Raw genomic sequence first — 22310 nt, 5'->3', positions numbered from 1 at the left:
CTCTGGAAAGAAATTCTTTAAATAAACAGAATTCCTCTTGGACCTAATAGACCTATGCAGAAACCAGAAGCTTTTGTCAGGGGATGAATCATGAGAATTTTTTTTTTTTATTTATTTTTGAGAGACAGAGAGAGAGAGACAGCTAGCAGGCGAGGGTCAGAGAGAGAGAGGGAGACACAGAATCTGATGCAGGCTCCAGGCTCTGAGCTAGCTGTCAGCACAGAGCCTGACGTGGGGCTCGAACCCATGAACCGTGAGATCATGACCTGAGCCAAAGCCAGACGCTTAACCGACTGAGCCACCCAGGTGCCCCGAATCATGAGAATCTTGGAAGGAGTGGGGTTGGGATAGAGGTGAATACAAGGCTGGGTAAAAGAATATGTATTGCTATGTGAGCACTTTCCCACAGGAAAATAAAATATGGTTCTTGGTTTTAGTTATTTTTTATTCTCTTACAAGACTGACCTTCAATCATTGGGAACTCATTTCAATCATCTCAGTTCATCAATCACCATCATTCTTAGTATTATATGTTTTTAATCATGTATACTAAAATTCTATTTTCACTGTAACTTAATACTCTGTAGTCATTCAGTGTGTATTTTTCACACATAAATTTCACTATATTTCACTTCCAATCACCTAAATATGGATGCTCCTCAAATTTCCAACACTGACTTTGGTTTTCTGTTTAGATCTGATCTATGCCTAAGGCTTAAAATATAACCTAAGTTCAAAATATTCTGAAAGGTTAAAAAAAATCAATATTCACAGTCCTTAACTTCTTCAAAATCTAGTTCTTATTGTCTACTAGAGATTTCTACTTGGAGAAGTTACCCAGTGCCTCAAACTCACCTTGCCTAAATGGGCCTATATCACCCCCTATCTAGCTCTCCTCCCATGGGAGGAGTTTATAAAGTCTCCTCCCATTGTTAGAAATGTTAAGATAAGCTTTTTATTAAAAAAACATTTTTAAATGTTTATTTTTGAGAGAGACAGAGCGTGAGCAGGGGAGGGGCAGAGAGGGAAAGACACAGAATCCGTAACAGGCTCCAGGCTCTGAGCTATTGGCACAGAGCCTGATGTACGGCTCAAACCCACAAACTGTGAGATCATGACCTGAGCCAAAGTTGGACACTTAACCACCCAGGTCCCCCAAAATGTTAAGATGTTAAGATAATCTTGATACTCATCTCCAACCAGTCACTCAGTACTACTGTTCCTTCCTTCAAAACATTCCTTGCATTTTCATCTTTATTCCCATTTGCCAGTTTATGTCTTTTTTCTTTTATTCATTCATTCATTCATTCATTCAATACTGAGCACCAACTATACAAAAGGCACCGGCACTAGGGCAGTGAAAAAAAACATACCAAATCCTGTCCTCCTGACTTCATCTGTCCTGTGACCTTGATGTCTATCTCTTTCAGCTCAAGGACTCTCTGCTCTGTGCAGCCACCTTGCACTGATAAAATGCTCCCTGAGCATATCACTGAGCCTTCCCTAGCCTCTGGGCTACTCTGTAACTAGAGCTCCAGCCCTCTACAGCCTGTAGAGGACCATCTCAAACTCCTTACCTCCTGAACGGTCTGTCCCAGCCCAGATGGGTATTTTGTTGTCCATGAATATGTCTTGGTTCATTCCCACTTCATTATTCTTGCCTGTTCCACTTTTCCATCATTAATTTAGGCCAGCTATCTCTCTGCACATGAAATTCTAAATTCCTTTTCTTTGGTGAATTCCTCCCAGCCCATTTCTATTTTTCTCTTCTACTTCTGAATTATTGCATCATATACAACCAGCAATTAATCATGGTTTACTTTAGGGTATCTTTTGCATTGCAAAGAGCTCCCTAGCAACTGTCTTCCTGTTTATCTTTAAATTTTGTCATTTCCCCAATCTTGGGCAGTGACTCTTAATTAAAAGTAGTTGATACAAGTGATTGCAAAAATCTGAAATGACTCCTTTGAGGAATCACTAGTTCTCACACAGTGCCTGTTGCTTCTTGTGTTTCTACCATTCCTTTGACCAACCACACAGTTAAAAAACAGAAGAGGAGGTCACACTTCTTAACTCATTCCAAGAGGCCAGAATTACCCTAATATAAAAGCCAGACTAAGATACTGCAAGAAAACAACAGAGCAATAACCCTTACCAATATTGGTACAATAACCAACAAAATATTAACAAACTGGATTCAACCACACATTACGGGTTTACACAACATGACCAAGTAGCCTTTATTCCTGGATTGGAAGGATGGATCAACATATGAAAATCATACAATACCTCACACTCCATTAACAGAATGAAGGGAAAAAATAACAGCCATCTCAGTTGATGCAGAAAAGTATTTGACAACATTTAAGCACTTTGATGGTTAACTGCATAGGTCAATTTGACTGGGTGACTGTGTGCCCAGATACTTGGCCAATCATCACTCTGGGGGTTTCTCTGAGGGTGTTCTTGGGTGAGATTAACGTTTAAATCAGGGGGTTTCTGGACTGGTGAACGTGTGGAGAGCTGGGGAGAGGGGCACGCCTGGAGAGGGCATGGATATGCATCTCTTCCATTTGGCCATGCTTAAGTTACATGGCTAAATAACAAAACAGTCATCTAAACTGTGAACCTCTGACTCCATCTCCACACTTGATCAATTCTTACTTCAGTTCTCTCATGGATAATATCACTTCTCAGTCCATGCTTAAAGGAGAAAAGTCTTTTGAAGCTAAAGAAGGCTTTGGAAGTATAAGAAAGTTCTGGATATTTAAAGGCCAAAGAGTATCTCAGAGAAGAAAACTATGATAAAATCATAAGTGAATGCTCAAAAGGAACAGATGCTCAAGGCAGATATATGGCAGAAGCATTATCAGGACAAGGACAAGGGAGAAAAGGACAGCCAAGGTCATTTCCTCAAGCCTACCCCAATGATCATTCCCATACTGTAGCTACTGTGAGCACCATATTTTCTTCAACCACAAATTATACAGATTTAGTAATACCATCCACATAAATTCCTTTGTACTTGTGCGCAGTTTTGATGTCTTTGTTAGGAAAATAGCTTCAGCTATCTCCAGACCTTGGCCTAATTGCTAATTGGCTCTAGTTTCTCCCACCTGCTGAATGGTTAGCCGAAAGTGACCTTTTGTACTTTTTCTCTTACCACGACTTAACCTCTTCTATGCTAGTGGAAACGAACTCCCCAGCCCTAACCTGCTTAAGTCACAAAGATCCCAGATGCCACCCTCCTGTTCTCTGGGACATCAACGCTTTCCACCCAGCCACCCTTCACTCTCCAGCCTTAGATGGAGACATTTATAGAAATTAGCTAATTTGCATTATACAGCTCATAGGTGCCAGAGTGAAACTTCAAAAGAAGTTTTCATATCTGTATACTTCTCCCTATTCCCTTGCTGTTAGTTACCACACTAAGAATAATATTCTATTCTTATGTATTAATACATGTATTCATTTAAAAGATTATAAAGTAAGGAAATGTGTGGCTTGTGAAAAATCTATAGGTACTGTACATATCATGTAAATGAGAAAAATGTAACATTTTTGCCTGATTATAAACGTTTCTCATGGGCTTTATCAGGCGAACATTCTGCATTTGGCAGAAACATTTCCTGTTGCAATTGCTTTTAAATATGTTTCAATTGGTCAAGAATTGCATATTTTATGCCTTTTTTTGTTTTTTTGCGGGGGGGGGGGGGTGATAACTAAACAAAGGAAATGTGCATAACACTGCCTGCTAATATAGTATGCAAATAAAACATAAGAGCTTAGCTCTTGCACAGACAATAAAAAGATTGGGTGCATCTGCAAGTATCTTTATGAAGAAACCCAGGTGCCTGGGGGACTCATTAGGTTAAGTATCTGCCTCTTGATTTTGTCTCTGGTAACGAACTCACGGTTCTGAGTTCGAGCCTTATATCAGGCTCTCCTCGGACAGTGGGGATTAGGCTTGGGATTCACTCTTTGCCCTTCCTCTGCCTATGCTTTGTCTCTGCCTTTCCCCTACTTGCTCTGCCTCTCTTTTTCTCTCTCTCTCTCAAAATAAAAACTTAAAAAAAGAAACCAAAATTTAAAAGGAGGGAGAAAGGAGCACTGGGAGGCTCAGTTGGTTAAGCATCTGACTTCAGCTCAGGTCATGATCTTGCGGTTTGTGGGCCGAACCCTGCATCGGACTCTGTGCTGAAAGCTTACAGCCTGGAGCTTGCTTTGGATTCTGTGTCATTCTGTGTCATTCTGTCTCTCTCTCTCTCTCTCTCTCCCTCTCTTTCTGAAAAATAAACATTAAAAAATATTTTAAAAAATTAAAGGAAGGAGAACATTTTCGTGTTCTATGAGTAATGTGACCCGTAAACAAACCATTATGTAGAGAAGTGGAGACTGGTCAATTAGTGAAAAAAGAATAATAACAAAATATTTCTTTAAATTTCTAGAGTTCAGAGTTCCTGGATTTTCAAAATGCTCTTATGTACATAATCTCATTTTATCATAATGGTTTCATGCGGTAAGTAGGAAAGTGTAAGTTTCTCCATCTTACAGAGGAGGAAGGTTCAGAGTGTCAAAATCCTTCGTGAAATAATAGGGAGCAAGAGTAATCTGAACATTGTTCTAAGACCTTTGGAGACAGCAACCTAGTTCCGTAATGACAGCTGACGTTTTCCTTAAGCAACATTAATCAAGAGTTTTCTGTGTTACATAAATGGCTCTCAGGGATCATATGTAGATAATAAACAAAGGGGGGGGAAGCAGTCACAAGATTATTATTATACTTTCAAGCTTTCAAGGTGTTATAGATTCCATTCATTCATTCAATAAATATTTACTGAGCAACTACTACATGCCAGCCACTGTGTTAGATGCTTGGGACTCCACCATAAGCAGAACAGGTCATTTGCCCCCATTCTCATAGTTTTCCCTCCAGTGTGTAGAAAGTGGGTTAAGTGAGACATCAAGTTTAAAAAGAAATCTCAAAACATCGTGATGACAAACTTTGAAGAGCATTAGCAAAATACAGAGAATGTGTCCCTCCAACATATAGCCTTAAACTAACCCAAAGTGATGGTACTAAGAGATGGGGGCCTTTGGAGGTGATTAAGTCATGATGGTAGAACCGTCATCAATTAGACTAGTGTCATTATAAGACCGACCACCCCCCCCCCGGGTGGGGTCGGGGTAGTGGGCAGGCAGGCCCCTGCCTTCTTCAACCATCTGCGGATATAAGGTGAAATCTGTCACCAAAAAGAGGGGCATGACCAACCATGCTGGCACTTCATCTTGGGACCTGTGAGAAATAACTTTGTGTTGTTTAGAAGCCACGCCAGAGCGGGAGCAGGTGGGACTAAGCTGGGTGCTATACAAGCCTATGAAAGGAGGACCTGACCTAACTGGTTCTCTGGGGGGACAGAGTAAGCTTCTTTGAGAAAGTAATGGTAAGTGCTGAGATGAAGGATGACCAGGAAGAAGAGTACTAGGCCTGGCACTGGGGGGCAGGAAGTGAGGGGTGGGGGCAAATGCTGCTGGGCAGATTGTGCAAAGGCTCCAAAATGAGGAGGGCGGAAAAGCACCACACACGGGGAGAAACGTTAAAGTTCTTTCTGGCAGGTGTCTCCAATTCCCATCTCCCTTTCTCTAACTGACTTCTAGCGAGTTACCCTGTAGGCCATGGCGCGAATTTAATGAGCACTGCCCTTAGACTACTGGGCCACTGGGCAGCGGGCAGCTGTGCCCTCCGGGGCGGCTCGCCCACTTGCCCCAGCCACTCGCCCGCACACACCGTTGCGACCGCGAGCACCGCGGCTCCTGCAGGATGCGAGCGGCCCTCACTCCGCCAACCAAGCAGCAGCGTCTCCGTGCGGGCTTCCCCACGGACGCCCAGCCTCCCCCGAAGCCCCCGGTTCCCGGGGAGCCGGGCCTGCCCCTCATAGCCCCTGCCGCGGCCCCGCCAGGACCTGCGCACCGAGGCCTGGGCACTGCCAGGCCGCCCGAATGGTCCTCGACGGGAACGGTACCCACGGGCGGCGGCGGGCGTCGGGCCCCGCCGGGGCCCCGGGTACCACCGACCCTGGCCCCGTCCGCCTGCTCACCAGGTCCCGGCTCAGGAGTCACACGATCCGCGCGAGGGCGCGACGGCAGCGACCAGGCCACGGCCTGCCCTGCGGCGGTCCGCAGGGTCGGGCTCCTGGGACTCTTGATGGAATATGAGGTCCCGCGGGGTTCGGCAAGTGCGCTCTCGGCCACTTTCCTCTCTTCAAGCACACAGAGCGGGACAACACGGGGCAGAGTCCTTCAGAGACACGCCATTGGGGCCACCGTGGTGAGGCGAGGACTAGGACGCGCCCAGGCACTGGAAGCCTCGACCCTCAGGCCCATCCGACTCTTAACTGCTGGCAGGCAGGTGGACGCGGGACACTCAGAAAAAGGCAGCGCGCCAGCTGCGAGCTGAGGGCCGGGGCGGGGCTGCCGCGGCGTGGGGCGTGGCTTGGAATCCGAGCTCCCGGCGGGGGCGGGGCCTGCCAGGCCGTGGGTGTCGCCGCTGAGCGGAGTGGGCGGGGTAGACCTGCTACGGTTGGTGGCCGTTGGCTGAGCGGTTGGGGAGAGTTGTGAAGTTTGGTCTCATGCCTGGGGTTAGGGTCATTCATAGCAAGCTTGTGTCCAGTTCTGTAGAAAGCAGGAAACTGCGGCCACCCCAAGCTGCAGTGAACGTCTGTTATTCGGTAAAGAGAGAGGCCAGGCTACTGTGAGAGGTGGAGGAGTGAAGCTATGATCAGTGGTTTTTCATTAAGAGGTGTCGAAAGTGATTGCCAGGGAGTCAGCAGGATTGCTAGTGAAGCTAGCTGTTATCCTTTCATAATCTCTGTTACAGTAGTTTGGAGAGTGGAGTAAAAATAATTCTATTTACCTAGAGTGGCCTTAGAGAGATAAAGCAATCCAGAGGGGACAGCAGTGTATGCAGGCAGCACTGGAAAGGCTGGGTTCACCTGGCCCCCTGATCTCTTCCTGGGAGGTTCTCAGAGACTCGGGAATTTGGGAGGAGGTTGTGGGCAGCAAAAGGACGCCCCAGATCTCCAGGTGGGGGCAGCTGCGGGTGGTGGGGAGCCTAGGCTGTGGCCCCTGCTGCAGGAGGCTCTGCCTTTTAGTGTGGAGTTGGGAGCGGACAAGCTCTCTTTGGGATACAAGGTGTCCTATATCTTTTTTATTGTCTTGCTTCAGGGAGCATGGCCAGACCCAACAGATGGAAGCTGTGAGGAGACCAATTTAGACTTGACTGAAGGTAAGGACTGAGCTGACAACACCCCATTCCTGGGGTCAGACAATCACTGGCCAGGAAGGGTGAGCTCCATGGTGCAAAGAGCATGTTTTTTTGGAATGAGAAGTCTCTCTGCTTCTGGTTTTGAGTTGGTCATTTATTTCTCCAAGGCCGTATTTCCTCACTTACTTCTGAAATGTTGATAAGGATATTTTCCCTGCTATCCCATACACTGTGGTGGAGGTGGACTTTGATAGACGCTGTGAAGATGCTTTGCACAGTAAGAGTGACAAGAGCTAAAATGACTGACTCTCGTCTCAGAACACCAAGGGGTTTTCCATGGTGGGTATTGTTATTAACCTTGCTTTACAAATTAAGGGACTGCGGCTACTGTCTATCCTCGGGTTTCTTTTCTCCTCACCTCCTACCATATTTGCCTCTTTCTCTCTCAGAATTAAGTCTTTTAGTCTCTGCCTGGTCAATGTTCAACTACACTTCCTCCCCATCCCTGTCACTTCTCTCTTTGTATATGCTCTTCCATCAAAACTGCCTCCACCCTGCTCTTTATTTGTAGCTCGGATTTCTGGTTTTATGCTTTTAGACTGTCCTTTGTCTTTTGTTGTTTTTGTCCCCCCCACCTTTTTTTTCACTTCCCTTCTGGTTTGCTTGTTTATTTGACTTGTCTGTGCATTTGTGTGCTTTTGTCTGTCTGTCTTTTTCTTTTCAGGGATACCTCAAAAAAAAAAAAAAAAGCCAAAGTACACATGGTAGATGTAACAGGGTAATGATAAAAGACCACCAAACACCGACTAGGAGCAAGGCAAGGTTTTATTTATGGTCGGACCAACCCTGATCTCCCTGGTGTTGAGGAGCAGAGAATGGCCCTGAATAAAGGTAGCAGTGAGCTTATATGGTTTTTATCAGGGCATAAAACATCATTATTCAGTTAGCCAATTAAAGTTGACAGCATTTCAGGACACCCAGTCACATTTTTGCAAACAGACAGTAGTTCTGGTGGGACACTATCAGTTTTAAAATTCTTTGTCTTAAGAGGGTTTTGAAATGTCCAATTATAGTCAGACACTCCAGGTTCTGTGAGATAGTGAATATGTGATTTCCCACGCGTGTGCTTTGTCTGGTCAGCTTCAGATAGGGAGGTGGGACTTCAATTTACGACCTAAGTTGTCTGTTTAGAAAGCAGGTGAATTTACAGGTGAAGTTAGCACCTCCTGATAACTCCAACAGAGAGCCACATAGCGGTCACCACGCAGTCAGTCAGAACAGTGAACGGAGAGATACATTTGCAAAGCAATTTATAGAAGCCAAAACAGCAAGTTAATGATTTTCAATTTTTTACTCAGTTTTGCTAACCTACAACAGTGGAGAGTCCCAGATTTCAATACGAGTAGGGAAATAAAATAACCAAAGGCACAACAAGGGACACCATTAAAAGAAGAGTTCCTAAACGGACAGGCCTTGGACAGTCAATGTCCTTTAATATAGCAATACTCACAGGTGCAGAGAGCAAAAGAAGCTTTAAAAACTGACAAGAGACACAAAGCTAGACAAAATGATGAAACAGAAAAACTCTCCTCTAAAGAAACTCCAGGAAGAAATCACAGCTACAGAATTGCACAAAACAGATATAAGCCACATAACTCATCAAGAATTTAGAATAATTGTCATAAAATTAATCACTGGGCTTGAAAAAGGCATGGAGACATCAGAGAAACTATTGCTACAAAGACTATGGACCTTAAAAACAGTTGTGACGAATTATTAAAATGCTATAAATTAGGTACAGAATAAAATGGAGGCAGCCACTGCATGGATTGAAGAGGCAGAGAGGAGAATAGGTGAATTAGAAGACACAATTATATGCCAGAGTCCAGCTCCAGCAGGTCCAGGGCTCCCTGAAGGATGGAAGGTGTCAGCAAAAGGGAGTGAGAGAGCCTTGGCTTCTTTCTGCTCACCAGGCCGGCACCTCTGCACTGACCTGAGAGTCAGCTTTATTTGTTGGGAAAAAAAATATGGGGTACGAAACAGAAGTGGCAATTGCCTTAGACAATGATTTCTGATGAGAAATTCTTTGTTATATAAAAATTTCCCAGAACATAGATTGGTAGAAGACTCATGCATAATTTTTATCAGTAGTGATTGAAGTAGGTGACTAGATGCTAACAATTATAAAGGAAGGGATCTCTAGCATTCAAATACAAGGCAATGTTCTTAGCATAGCAGAGGCAAGAGTTAGTTCTTTTGTGAGCCGGGGTCAATAGCCTGTTTTCTTGAGGGGAAGAAAAACAATTACTTAGGAAATGTAATATTTGCTCCTATAATCACAAAAGAACCTCCTATAATAAGTTTTTTTCACAACGTACAATTTGCATATTTTTAGCATAAGACACGTCACTATTGATGCCAGTTGGCAGTGCGCCCTGGAGACAGACATCAGGCACCATCCAACTGCAGGAGGCCCTGGCCTTGCAAACCTGTCTTACTTTAGAAATGGCTTCCAGCAATTAAGACAAAGAGGAGGCCCAGAAAAAGAGAGAGAAACTGACCCAGGAGCACCAAAGGAGAATTTGAGACCTGAGTGATACAATCAAATGCAACAATATCTGTATCATAGGAATTCCTGCAGAAGAAGGAGAGAGAGAGAGAAAGGTGCTGAAGGGGTACTTGAACAAATTATAACTGAGAAATTCCCCAATCTGGGGAAAGAAATAGACATTAATCCAAGAGGCACAGAGAACTCCCCTCAGATGTAACTTAAATTGACCTTTGACGTGACATATCATAATGAAAGTGGCAAAATATAAGGATAAAGAAAGAATTCTGAAAGCAGCTAGGGAGAAAAGGGCCCTAACATACAAAGGGAAACCTATCAGAGTGGTTACAGACCTACCTACTGAAACTTGGCAGGCCAGAAAGGAATGGCAGGAAATCTTCAATGTGATGAATAGGAAATATATGCAACCAAGAATCCTTTATCCAGCAAGTATGTCATTCAGAATAGAAGGAGAGATGAAGGTTTTCCCAAATAAATAAAAATTGAAAGAATTCATCACCACTAAACCATCCCTATAAGAAATCCTAAGAGGGACTCTATGAGGGAAATCTTACAAGGAATGCAAGGTACAGAGACACAAGTACAAGCATGAACCCTACAGAGAACACAGTGACTCTAAACCCATATTTTTCAATAATAACACTGAATGTAAACGGACTAAATGCTCCAATCAAAAGACACAGTGTAGCAGAATGGATAAAAAAACAAAAGCCATCTTTTTGCTGTCTACAAGAGACTCATTTTAGACCTGAAGATAAAAAAACAAAAGCCATCTTTTTGCTGTCTACAAGAGATTCATTTTAGACCTGAAGACACCTTCAGATTAAAAGTAAGGGGATGGAGAAATATCTATCATGTGCCTGGAAGTCAAAAGAAAGCTGCAGTAGCCATACTTATATCAGACAAACTGGACTTTAAGTAAAGGCAGTAACAGGAGATGCAGAAGGGCATTATATGATAATTACAGTGTCTATCTGTCAGAGAGAGCTAACAATTATAAACATCTATGCACCAAATTTGGTAGCACCCAAATACATAAAAACAGTTAATTACAAACAGACACAATCTTATTGACAAGAATGTGCTAATTGCAGGGGATTTTAACACTCCACTTACAGCAATGGATAGATCAACTAGATAGAAAATCATGATGGAAACAATGGGCCTTAACAACATATTGGAACAGATGGAAATAATAGATATATTTAGAACTCTACATCCTGAAGCTATGGAATTCACTTTCTTCTCAAGTGCACATGGTACATTCTTCATAATAGACCACATACTGGGTCATAAAGCAGCCCTCAATAAATATAAGAGAATTGAGATCATACCATGCACACGTTCAGATCACAATGCTATGAAACTTAAACTCAATCACAGGAAAAAGTCTGGAAAATCTCCAACAACATGGAAGTTAAAGACCACCCTACTAAAGAATGATTGGACCAATCATGCAAGTAGAGGATAAATTAAAAAATATATGGAAACAAATGAAAATACAACAATCTAAAGTCTTTGGGATGCAGCAAAGGCAGTCCTAAGAGGAAAGTATATTGCAATTCAGGACTATTTTAAGAAACTAGAAAAAGCACAAATACAAAATCTAAAGGAACTAGAAGAGAAGCAGCAAGAGCACCCCAAACCCAGCAGAAGAAGAGAAATAATAATGATCAGGGCAGAAATAAACAATATAGAATAAAAAAAAAACAGTTGAACAGATCAGTGAAACCAAGAGTTGGTTTTTTGAAAGAATAAACAAAATTGATAAACCTCTAGCAAGTCTTCTTAAAAGGAAAAGAGAGAGCATGCAAATTGAACAAATCACAAAAATCAATCCATTACAAGCAATCCCTCAGAAACACAAGCAGTTATCAGGGAATACTATGAAAAATTGTATGCAAAAAAACTGGACAACCTAGAAAAAAATTGACAAATTCCTAAACACACATGCACTGCCAAAATTCAAAGGGGAAGAGATAGAAAACCTGAACAGACCCATAACCAGTGAAGAAATCTAATCAGTTATCAAAAATCACCCATTGAATAAGAGCCCTGGGCCAGATGACTTTCCTGGGGAATTCTGTTGGATATTTAAAGCAGAGTTAATACACTTCTTCTCAAGCTATTCCAAAAAATAGAACTAGAAGGAAAACTTCTAGACTCATTTTATGAAGCCAGCATCACTTTAATTCCAAACCAGACAGAGACCCAGCAAAAAAAGAGAATCACAGGCCAATATCCTTGATGAATATAGATGTAAAAATACTCAACAAGATACTAGCAAGTCGAATTCAACAGAACATAAAAAGAATTATCCACCATGAACAAGTGTGATTCATTCCTGGGTTATAGGGCTGGTTCAATATTTGCAAATCAATGTAATACTAACACTAATCACACTAACAAAAGATAAAAACCATATGATCCTGTTGATAAGATGCAGAATAAAAACATTTGACAAAATATAGCATCCTTTCTTTATAAAAGATAAAGTTGGGATAGAAGGAACTTACTTAAACATCATAAAAGCCATTTATGAAAAGCTCACAGCTAATACCATCCTCAATGGGGAAAAACAGAGTTTTCCCCTAAGATTGGGAACACAACAGGGATATCCACTCTCAAACTGTTGTTTAACATAGTGCTAGAAATCCTAGCATCAGCAATCAGACAACAAAAGGAAATAAAGGGCATCAGAATCAGCAAAGAAGAAGTCAAACTTTCACTTTTCACAGATGACACGATACTCTACATGGAAAACCTGACAGATTCCACCAGAAGCCTGCTAGTACTCATCCATGAATTCAGCAAAGTTGCTGGGTACAAAATCAATATACAGAAATCGGTTGCATTTTTATACACCAATAATGAAGCAGCAGAAAGAGATCCCATTCACAATTGCATGAAAAACCATAAAATACCTAGAAATAAATGTAGCCAAAGATGTAAAAGACCTGTACTATGAAAACTATAGAAAGCTTATGAAAGAAATTGAAGAAGACACAAAGAAATGGAAAAACATTACATGCTCATGGATTGGAAAATAAACATTGTGAAAATGTCATTACTACCCAAAGCAATCACACATTCAATGCAATCCCCATCAAAATTGCACTGTCATTCTTCTCAGAGCTAGAACAAACTATCCTCAAATTGATATGGAACCACTAGAGACCCCGGATAGCCAAAGTAATATTGAAGAAGAAAACCAAAATGGAAGGCATCACATTCCCAGACTTAGCCTCTACTACAGAGCTGTCATCATCAAGACAGTATGGTATTGGCACAAAAACAGACACATAGACCAATGGAATAAAACAGAGAACCCGGAACTGGACCTACAAATATATGGCCAATTAATTTTGACAAAGCAGGAAAGAGTATCCAATGGAAAAGACAGCCTCTTTAACAGGTGGTGCTGGGATAGCTGGACAGCAACATGCAAAAGAATGAAACTAGACCACTTTCTTACACCATACACAAAAATAAACTCAAAATGGATGAAGGACCTGAATATGAGACAGGAACCATCAAAATCCTCGAGAAGAAAGCAGGAATTAACCTCCTTGACCTCATCTGTAGCAATTCCTACTCGTCACATTCCAAAAGTCAAGGGAATCAAGAGCAAACATGAACTATTGGGACCTCATCAAGATAAAAAGCTTTTGCACTGCAAAGGAAACAACCAAAATACTCATAGGCAACTGATGGAATGGGGAAAGACAGTTGAAATTGGCATATCAGATAAAGGGCTAGTATCCAAAATCTACAAGGAACTCACCACACTCCACACCGGAAAAACAAATAAACCAGTGAAGAAATGGGCAGAGGACATGAATAGACATTTCTTGAGAGAGGACATCCTGATGGCCAACAGACACATGAAATGATGCTCAGCGTCCCTCATCACCAGGGAAACACAAATCAAAACCACACTGAGAAACCACCTCACACCAGTCAGAATGGCTAAATTGAACAAATCAGGAGACTATAGATCCTGGCGATGATGTGGAGAAATGGGCCCTTCCTACACTGTTGGTGGGAATGTAAACTGGTGCAGCCGCTCTGGAAAACAGTGTAGAGGTTCCTCAAAAAACTATCAATAGAACTCTCCTATGACTCAGCAATAGCACTGCTAGGAATTTACCCAAGGGATACAGATGTGCTGATGCATAGGGGCACGTGTACCCCAATGTTCATAGCAGCACATTCATCAACAGCTAAGTCATGGAAAGAGCCTAAATGTCCATCACATGATGAATGGATCAAGAAGATATGGTTTATCTATACAATGGAATACTACAAGGCAATGAGAAAGAATGAAATCTGGCCATTCGTGGCAATGTGGATGGATTTGGAGGGTGTCATGCTAAGTGAAATAAGTCAGGCGGAGGAGGACAGATACCATATGTTTTCACTCATAACTGTAACAGGAGAAACTTAGCAAAGGACCACAGGGAGGGGAGAGGAGGAAAATAGTTGAGGAGAGAGAGGGAGGCAAACCATGAGAGACCCTTGAATACTTGAGAAGAAACTGAGGGCTGATGGGGGAGTGGGAGAGAGAAAGGTGGGTGATGGGCATGGAGGAGGGCAGTTGTGGGGATAAGCACTGGGTGTTACATGGAAACCAATTTGATAATAAATTATTAAATAAATAAATAAAGCTGGCCTGAGCATCAGTCTCCTGGGTTTCTCGCTGTATCCCACGCCCTCCCCCCACCCCAGCCGGTCACAGTACAACCTTCAGCAGCTTCATGTCCACAGAAGACCTATTTGAGGAGCACCAAAGTCTGAGGAACTCACAAGAGGAACTCATGGCTCACAGATTTCCGTGGAAATCCTAGGGGAACCTGGTTTGAGTACACCGAGGTCAGGCCCAGGCGTGGACCTGGGCCTTCTGGTCTCTGTGAATTTTCCTGACTTTAGACTACTGTCCTTGGTAGACCTCCGTGATGGTTACTTCAGGATTGATGATGAGGTGGTTGTAGCCAACACAGGACAAAAGAATTCATATAGTAAATGGTAGAGCTCATGGAAGCTCTCCAGATAGGGTGTGGAGAGTTTGGTGCATTAGTGAGTTTTTAAGAATGTCTTTGTGGGGCACCTGGGTGGCTCATTCGGTTAAGTGTCTGACTTCGCCTCAGGTCATGGTCTCACAGTCTGTGGAGCCTGCTTTGGATTCTGTGTCCCCTCTCTTTCTGTCCCTCCCCTGCTCACTCTCTGTCTCTTTCTCAAAATAAAATAAAGACATAAAAAATTAAAAAAAAATGTCTTTGCTCTTCATGAACGCTGGTGGGCACAACATTTCTGCTTCAGACAAAACTTCTGCATGTGGTGCATGTAGCTCTATCATGGGGAATGGGGGTTAGCAGGATACCATCAGGTGGAGGCTTCTAGCATGTCACATTATCCTTCTGTGTCCTGATATATCTTCTTTTACTGATTTATTTTGATCAGTTTATCTTGAGCAGTGTTCCTCACTAAAGGAAGATGGAGTATCCTGCCCCCAGAGGAGGCAGCAGCCACGTCTCCTCTAGGGAGAAATCCATCCAGATCAGTCTGGTTTGGAGGGCACCATCGGGCACACTTCCCCAAGGGCCAGCCAGCACACGTGCGCATCTGCGGGGCCCTCTTCTGATCCAGGTGAGAGCCGGATTTTCCCTGTTTATTTCCAGAGTCTCAGGAGGCAGGCATCCCTGCAGTGGTTGCCTGAGCGATTTCAACCTTTGCCAAACGGAAGGCCAGGGGCTCTGTCTAGCCACTTTATGGAAGCCCGAGATTCAAGAGAGCACAGAATGCGAACGCTTTCTAAAACCCTTTCTCCCCCTAACTTTAGGCCTTTGTATAATACTATGAATGCCGATTTTTGTGGGGGAAATGTTTTTATGAAACGTACCCCTCTTGGGGACTGAAATCTGTGTGAATGGTTTGAACTAGCTGCTTTCTTGACCCACTCTGCTGGTGGTTGGGGGCAGTTTTCTCTCTTTAATGTTTAGTTTTGAGACAAGAGAGAGCGAGCAGGGGAGGGGCCCAAGGTGGGGCAAAAGATCGGAAGTGGGTTTAGCTCTGACAGTAGCGAGCCCAAAGCGGAACTTGAACTCATGAACCATAATAAGATCATGACCTGAGCTGATGTCAGCTACTCAGTTGACTGAGGCACCCAGGTGTCCTGGGAGCAGTTTTCTGTGTAGGCTGCATTGACCACTGAGTGAGTCACTCTGGAAGGAGCTCATACTTTCTGTTGCAGAATTGTCCTGTAGCCATAATGAAAGTTCCTCTCTGTCTGTTGAAGGCAATAGAAACTTCATCTCCTCTAACACCTACAGTAGTTGTAGGGTAGATCAGATAGGGTTCTTTTTATCTAGCTCTTCATGTTTCATTTCGCCTTTCAAATTATTTAAGGCTGGCTTTGGTAGTTCATTCTCAAAGAATGTCAAATTGTGGTTTCAGATCCATTTAGAATTCGTAAGAGGAACGTTGGCCGAGCTGACCCATTCATCTGGAATTCCAGGAAGGCAAAGCCCTATTTATACGCCCCACGTGTCCCAAGAGGTTGTATGTCCAAGCAATCCTCCTAAAGTCATCTCCATTGTCCCTGTACCCAGTGCTAACTGTAATCTGGCACCTGTAATTCTGATGGCTGTAGAAGGTACAAGCTGAAGAAACCGCCTGAAGGTAACACACTTCCGTTTCAAACCAGCTTTGAAGTCGTCAGCCCAAGGACTCTTGGACTGTCTGAAATACTGGGAAGGAGCACACAACAATCCTGCCTCTTTCCAGAAATCGTTCCACTGGAAATTATCATTTTTCACAGGAGATATTCTTGATTGTCCTTCTTGACAGTCTAATGATTTTAATGTTTTCCCTATGATAAGCCTTTTCTGGTATTTTCTCAATAATGGCAGTGGACAAAGCATGGTTCTCTCCCAGGGTCCATTTGACATAGGAATTCAGTGTACCACTGCCAATGTTTCAGAGCCCAAGCATAGAGCCCAGGCCTCACGTTTTTTACAGCGTTGTTGAGGTATAATTGACATACAATAAACTTCATATATTTAAAGTGTACAGTTTGATGTGTTTTAGCATATGTATACCTCCCTGCAACTGTCACCACATTCAAGATAATGAACATATCAACCCCAAAGGTTTCTTCATGCCCCTTTGCAACTCCTCTCTTCCCACCCTCCTTTAAACTTTTAACACATTATTTCAAAGTTGAAGACAAAAAGTGGGAAAGCTTCTCTACCCACTCAGCAAGCCTGGTATAATCCCATCTCCGAGAGAAGGTAAGGACATTTTGACAATTACAGACCCAGTGTTACTTTTGGACCCAGGTGTGAAGATCCTCAATAACATACTGGTTAATTAATCACTTATGGAAAAAATAGGACCAATTACAATTGCACCCCATAGACTTCCCTTTTTATTCTCCAGTGTATTATATTTTTTCACTAAATCTTTGTTCCTTTTATCCCCAGTCTTTCTTCCAATTCCCTCACAGTTTTAGCTTTAGTTGATATTCTCATTTTATCCTGACATTATAAAACAAGATGGCTGTTTTCTCATAATAAGCTCCTGGAGGGGAAATGTGTCCTAGGTGAAGAATGGTTGCTAGTAGGTAGCAATCACCCACATTTCAAGTGAAAGGAGCAGAGCACTGAAGTTATATTTAATTATAATTTTCTTAGCCCCTTCTGTTGCTCATCAATCCCTTGAGTCCCCAAGAAATACCACTGGAATTGCCAAGGCATTCATTTGCCAGGTACCTCAGCTTGCATCAAAGCTCCTAAAAAAGACTTCTTTGACCAGGAGGGTAGGTCCCAACAAATAGGTCTTTTATGATAAAATATTAATGTTCCATTCAGTCAATCTATGCAGCTGTCTCTAACATTGATATTTAGAAATTATACATGACTGAATATTGAACACTTTTCAAATATTTATCAAGTGCTAATGGTTAGATGAAAATGGAGAAAATGCTCTATGAGAATTGCTAGGACCAGGACATCTGGGTGGTTCAGTCAGTTAAGCATCCAGCTTGGGTCATGATCTCGTGATTCATATTGAGCCCCAGTTCCGGCCCTGCCCTGACAGTACAGCGCCTGCTTGATATTCTCTCTCCTACTCTCTCTGCCCTTCCCCTGCTCACACACTCTCAAAATAAACTACGATTGCTAGGACCAAAAGGCATACGTGCACCTTAAAATGCTATGAAGTCAAGGGCTAAGTTATAGTACAGTGGGGTAGAAAGGAATGGGAAGGCTCTAAAAAGGTAATTGTAACTATAATTTGTAGGCTGTATATACAATAGGAACACTTACAACAGCCTAGCCAACAAAGTACTTTCACTGTAGTAATGGGACTGTTGGGGGAAGGGTGGATGGTATGGGGACATGAGAGATCTAAGTTCCCTAGTTGAAACAGGGACCTGGTGTAATGGGAAAGAGTACAAGCCAGGTCAGACCTGATCATGCAGGACCCAACAAAATTACCATCTACATTGGGGGACTCAGAGCCCTCTGCCCACCCCAGCAGAGGTCAAAAAAGCAAATGGCGTGCCATATGCCTATGCAGGGAGGAGCACAAGGAAGCATTTCCTGCCCACTTCTCTCCCAGTCATCCCAAAGTCTCCTTGTGTGCTCCTGGGTGTGTGACCAAAGGGTGTCTTGACTTCAACCATGGCCTCGGGAAAAGCTTTAAAGGCCCTTCCTCCCTCCTCCCCTCCCCCCATCCCCATGTGAGGGCATGATGTAAAGAACTTCTGTCTGCTGGAGAGTTCAGTTCCAACACAAGAGGACAACGACAGCAATGTACCCGCAAATATTCTGGAGCTTAGCTGGCACCAACCAGGACTGGGATAGAACTCAAGTCCTCTGCTGCTGTCTAGTGACAGACACCAGGAGAGCAGAATGTTCTCTGGGATAACGACAGGTATTTTTAGAGGTAAAAATGACAAAATCTAAATGTTGACAAGTTCAAACTAGAAGGACTTGGGCCTACCTGTGTTCTTTTAGGACTAGAATATGGCTGTGCTTGCAAACTCGATCACCCCATGGTTTACCACTGGGTTGATGTGGGCTGTGACAAGAAAGGATCCAAGAAACTCAAGAGTTTAGACTTGAAGAACTAAAAACTGTTGCTTTTAACTGACATCTTATAAAACCAACCTATGGATAGAATGGATTTTGGCATAGAGATTTAAAAATTCTCTTTGAGACATGCTAAGTATGGGATGTTTAAAGGGGGATATTTTTGCTAAACTGGATAAAAATTATGCAGCACCATGAGTTAATGGGTTCAACTATCATGTACTGTTATTTGATATAAACATCAAACATCTCCAGGATACAGATAATTGGAGCTCTATTAAGATTAATTGGGTATACAGTAAATGGATTGGTCAAGAGATGAAGGGATGATTGCTGTCTCATGGAAAAAGCCAATCCCAATGATCATATATGTATTCCTTGTGTATCTGTATGTTAGCTGGGTTGAACGTATGTTATCGGGGGAGGGACTGTAAAAAAAAAAAAAGGTCGACGTGACCTTTTCTCTATCTCTGTGGACATCTGACCGTAGGTTAACTTTCTCGCTTCTTTCTTCTGGGAACCTGTAAGAGAACATGTTAGCTGTACTGCTTGGGGAACATCGTTTTTAGTAAAAGCTGATGCAGAACTAGGCTTCTAAACCATGAGTTTTGTAACCTTTTCCTCTTGAAACAAAAAAACCTCCACATATTGGGCAGCGCAATGTGCTAATATGTGGTTCTGACTATACTGGGTACAGAACGACCAAGGACAAAATAATTCCTCAGACCCACCCCTCGGTATGAATTATGGAGGAAGAAGACCTCACAGAAACACCTCAGACTGCTTGCTCTGTGGTGACCCCTTTGAAATCTCTGCATAACAATTTTACAAGGCATCCAAAGGTTACTGTTATTTATTGTTGTTATCCAGCAAACTCTTGGAATCTGTAAATTCTTAGGCTCCTCTAGGTAGAGGTTGCTTGCTAATGGCACACAGGCATCCTGAGATTATTTTTGTGAACCTTTTGCTTATAACTATGGGAAAATGTCATGGAATGACGTTAACTTGCTAAACTGACATGGAGGGTGTTAAATTTTTATGTTCAGTATATTTTGTGTTTATTATCTGCATCACTAGATAATACATCTTGCTGAATCAAGAGTTGTAGGGCTAGAGATTATATAACTCTGGATTGCTCATTAGAACTGGATTAGTTTGTAACTATTTTAGTTATTTAAACTGAAACAATAAGTCATTTCTTTAAAATAGGAAGTGATGGGGCGCCTGGGTGGCTCAGTTGGTTAAGCGTCCGGCTTCGGCTCAGGTCATGATCTCACGGTCGTGGGTTCGAGCCCCGTGTCGGGCTCTGTGCTGACAGCTAGCTCAGAGCCTGGAGCCTGCTTCAGACTCTGTGTCTCTCTCTCTCTCTGACCCTCTCCTGCTCATGCTGTCTCTCTCTGTGTCTCAAAAATAAATAAAAAACATTTTAAAAAAATAAAATAAGAAGTGATGGGGCATCTGGGTGGCTCAGATCTGGGTAGCTTAAGCATCTGACTCTTGGTTTCAGCTGAGGTCATGATCTCAAAGTTGCTGGGGTTGAGCCGTGCATGGGGCTCTGAGCAGACAGTGTGGAGCCTGCTTGGGTTTCTCTCTCTCTCCTTCTCTCTGTCCTTTCCCCACTCATACACACTCTTTTTCTCTCTCATAATAAAAAACCATTAAGAAAATAAATAAAATAAGTTGTTGCATCACTGAAAGATTTATGACACTACCAGTAGCTTCTGCAACGCTGCTCGGCAATGGATTATTAGTGTGGCAAATTCACTTAATATTAGTGATGGGTACGTTCTTGTTGATTTTGGTACTTCTATATTCAAATTGTCGTTAAGTCATTGCGCTGGAGCCCTGGGTGGTGTGGAGTGAGATGTAGCAGGTGAGGGTCACTGATGGGAGAGAAGCCCCTGTCATTTAAGGACACAAGTTACACCCCAGCACTGGCCCACAGCTGCAGAGGGAGGGAGCATGTGGTGAAGTGCAAAGCAATGCTCAGAATGCATTACTGTTTAACCTAGAAGCTCATAAGCAAATTGTTAGGAACCCACACATGCTTGCTAGTTGACTCAGTTCAGGTAAAACTTTTCAAAAGCATACTCCCCTGTTCCCTTTCCTTCTTACCCCCACCCAGAGCAAGTGCAATTTACTGTGGGGAAGATAAAAAGACACATCTAAGGGGGACCCCAGCATTGCCCAAAGTCCTGATTCTCTTTAATCTGCTTTTATGTTTTTATGTTAAGCATTTCTTTTTCAAAATTCTATAGAAAATTTCTAGCATAGAGAATATTATACTGAATATGCCTACCACCCTTCCATCAAATATTTTACTATATTTGGCCTGATACATATCTGTCCTTCTATTGATTCATCAATTTATTTTATTTTTACACATTTCACAATAAGTTACAGACACCAATACACTTTCCCTGAAATATTCTAGTATGCATATTTCTTCAAAGTTCAATATTTCTTATTTGCAAATTATTTTCTTTTGAGGTAACACATATAATGAAATGCAGAAATAGTAAACATTCACGAAGTTTTGACAAATACATACATCTTTGTAACTCACCAAGAAATGGAAAAACATTCCATGCTCATGGATCAGAAGAATAAACATTGTGAAAATGTCATTACTACCCAAAACAATCTACACATTCAATGCCATCCCCATCAAAATTGCACCAGCATTCTTCTCAAAGCTAGAACAAGCTATCCTCAAATTTGTATGGAACCTCAAAAAACCCCAAATAGTCAAAGTAATATTGAAGAAGAAAACCAAAATGGGAGACATCACAATCCCAGACTTTAGCCTCTACTACAGAGCTGTCATCATCAAGACAGTATGGTATTGGCACAAAAACAGACGCATAGACCAATGGAATAGAATAGAGAACCCAGAACTGGACCCACAAATGCATGTCCAATTAATCTTTGACAAAGCAGGAAAGAGTGTCCAATGGAAAAAAGACAGCCTCTTTAGCAGGTGGTGCTGGGATAGCTGGACAGCAACATGCAGAAGAAGGAAACTAGACCACTTTCTTACACCATACACAAAAATTAACTCAAAATGGATGAAGGACCTGAATGTGAGTCAGGAAACCATCAAAACCCTCGAGAAGAAAGTAGGAAACAACCTCCTTGACCTCAACTGCAGCAATTTCCACTCCACACATCCCCAAAGGCAAGAAAATCAAGAGCAAAAATGAACTATTGGGACCTCATCAATATAAAAAGCTTCTGCGCTGCAAAGGAAACAATCAAGAAAACAAATAGGCAACCAACAGAATGGGAAAAGATAGTTGCAAATGACATATCAGATAAAGGGCTAAGTATCCAAAATCTATAAGGAACTCACCAAACCCCACCCCCCCCCAAAAAATAACCCAGT

The 22310-nt window shown here is 42.5% G+C and overlaps 1 long non-coding RNA gene across 1 annotated transcript; it reads left to right on the top strand.

Moving 5' to 3' along the window:
* Positions 1-6612: 6612 nt before the first annotated feature.
* LOC115278328 lies at positions 6613-16901 on the top strand. The gene is made up of 4 exons (XR_003902812.1): positions 6613-6728; positions 7225-7285; positions 15294-15479; positions 16287-16901. It is a non-coding gene; the product is annotated as an uncharacterized LOC115278328 (long non-coding RNA).
* Positions 16902-22310: the final 5409 nt, after the last annotated feature.

Source organism: Suricata suricatta, chromosome 14 (genome assembly GCF_006229205.1).
Source record: "Suricata suricatta isolate VVHF042 chromosome 14, meerkat_22Aug2017_6uvM2_HiC, whole genome shotgun sequence".
In the NCBI taxonomy this organism is placed as follows: domain Eukaryota; kingdom Metazoa; phylum Chordata; class Mammalia; order Carnivora; family Herpestidae; genus Suricata; species Suricata suricatta.
This window is presented reverse-complemented; position numbering and strand designations above follow the sequence as displayed.